This window comes from Oryctolagus cuniculus, chromosome 14, assembly GCF_964237555.1.
Source record: "Oryctolagus cuniculus chromosome 14, mOryCun1.1, whole genome shotgun sequence".
In the NCBI taxonomy this organism is placed as follows: domain Eukaryota; kingdom Metazoa; phylum Chordata; class Mammalia; order Lagomorpha; family Leporidae; genus Oryctolagus; species Oryctolagus cuniculus.
This window is the reverse complement of record NC_091445.1, coordinates 35,092,281-35,094,221: the sequence shown is the minus strand read 5'-3', so window position 1 is coordinate 35,094,221 and position 1,941 is coordinate 35,092,281. Positions and strand designations below refer to the sequence as shown.

Sequence of the window (1,941 nt, the reverse complement as noted above, 5' to 3'; positions counted from 1 at the left end):
GTCTAAATTCAAAGAAAAGAAAATTTATAAGTGATACACATCTTATGATATAAAATATATTGTCATTGCTGTGAAAAGAAATCAGTAGTTTGGTCAGAACAATAATAAAGTGACAGAGATAAAGGGGAAGTTGCTGAGAAGTAGCTAATTATAATTACATTTAAAAAACAACCTTTTCTGTAAATGTAAATTAAAGATGATATCAATTAAGGGAATCTGAAAGGTTGCCAGTATTTGTAACTAGTCTTTCACAGCTTTTTTTTTAGAAACATTCATTTATTTATTTGAAATAGTTACACAGAGAAAGAAGGAGAAGGGGAGAGAGAGAGAGAACATTCATCCGCTGGTTAACTCCCCAGTTGGCTACAATGTGCAGAGTTGCACCAATCCAAAATGAGAAGCCAGGAGCTTCTTTCAGCTTTCCTTCATGGGCCATCTTCTACTGCTTTTCCAGGCCATAGCAGAGAGCCAGTTTGGAGGAAAAGCAGCTTGGACTCAAACCTGCAACCATATGGGATGCTGGAGCTGCAGGTGGTGGCTTTACCTACTACACCACAGCGCCAGCCCCCGCCACAGTTTTAAAGCCCAAAGGTGGGACTTGGCAATGAGGTCTTCAGCAGAGAACTCCAGACACCTGAACCTTTCCTTGACTGTGTTGGAATCGCTTTAAGGAGATATCAATGACTCTGCAAAGTATGAGATGTTTACATTTCACAATGGAGGTGTTCAAATTTTATGCAAATACCCCATGATTGTCCAGCAATCCAAAATGCAGCTGTTGTCAGGGAGATAAGTCCTCTGTGACCTCAGGCAGACAAAGGAGACTGGAAACACAGTGTCCATTAAGGCTCTGAAATTCTGTCAATATCAATTATTCAACAACAGTCTTTTTTTTCCTATATAATTTGGGCAGTTCTCATGCCAGCTATTACTTCTGCGAACTATCAATTTTTGATCCTCTTCCTTTTCAAGTAGAGATTCTCAGAGGAGAGTATTTGCATATTTATGAATCACAGCTCTGTTGCCAGGTGAAGTTCTGGTTACCCATAGGATGTGCAGTTTTTGTGGTAGTCTACATTTTTGGATGCATATTTATTTTTCAGCTTACAAAAGAGAAATATCAAGTATGTGTGACCCAAATAGTGAGTACATGTTCATAGCAACAGTGAACACAGCTAAAAAACCTACACCAACAGAACTCTCTGGCACCTGGGCATGGCACACATTGGCCAGTTCCACTCAACTTGAAGTGAGAAGAGTCCCTTGTTTCCTGGACTACAGAGTTCAACTTGACTTGATTGGACCACATCCATCTCCTGCTCGTGTTTTGTTCATTCTGGACTAGTGACTCTAAAAGCCAGCAGGATTTGCACAGATTTCCTTGGTGCTGCTGCTTTCTCAGAACAAACACCTTCTTGTAACTAGTTTTATAGAAAGCCCATCTCACATGAGCTCAACAAACAGACCTCACTGGGAAAGAATTCCTCCATCTAGGCCTACTTTTATCAATGCGGTAAAACAAGTGTCTTTTTTTTTAAGCAGCCAAAAATGGGGGCCAGCGCTGTGGTGTTGCAGATAAAGCCGCCACCTGCAGTGCCAGCATCCATATCATATGGGCACTGGTTCCAGTCCCAGCTGCTCCACTTCCAATCCAGATCTCTGCTATGGCCTGGGAAAGCAGTGGAAGATGGCCCAAGGACTTGGGCCCCAGCAATCATGTGGAAGACCCAGAAGAAGTTCCTGGCTCCTGGCTTTGGATTGGTGCAGTTCTGGCTGTTGCAGCCATCTGGGAAATGAACCAGCAGATGGAAGACTCTCTCTGCATCTTCTTCTTTCTCTGTGTAACTCTGACTTTTAGATAAATAAATGAATCTGTAAAAAATGATGTCAAAATTAACAATCTACCAAGCAAATTGGTCAGCCAAGGGCAATATTCATTAA

The 1,941-nt window shown here is 41.6% G+C and overlaps 1 pseudogene; it reads left to right on the top strand.

The window, feature by feature from the left end:
• Positions 1–604: 604 nt before the first annotated feature.
• Positions 605–1,345, top strand: LOC138845148 (inducible T-cell costimulator pseudogene; annotated as a pseudogene).
• The last annotated feature ends 596 nt before the right edge of the window (positions 1,346–1,941 follow it).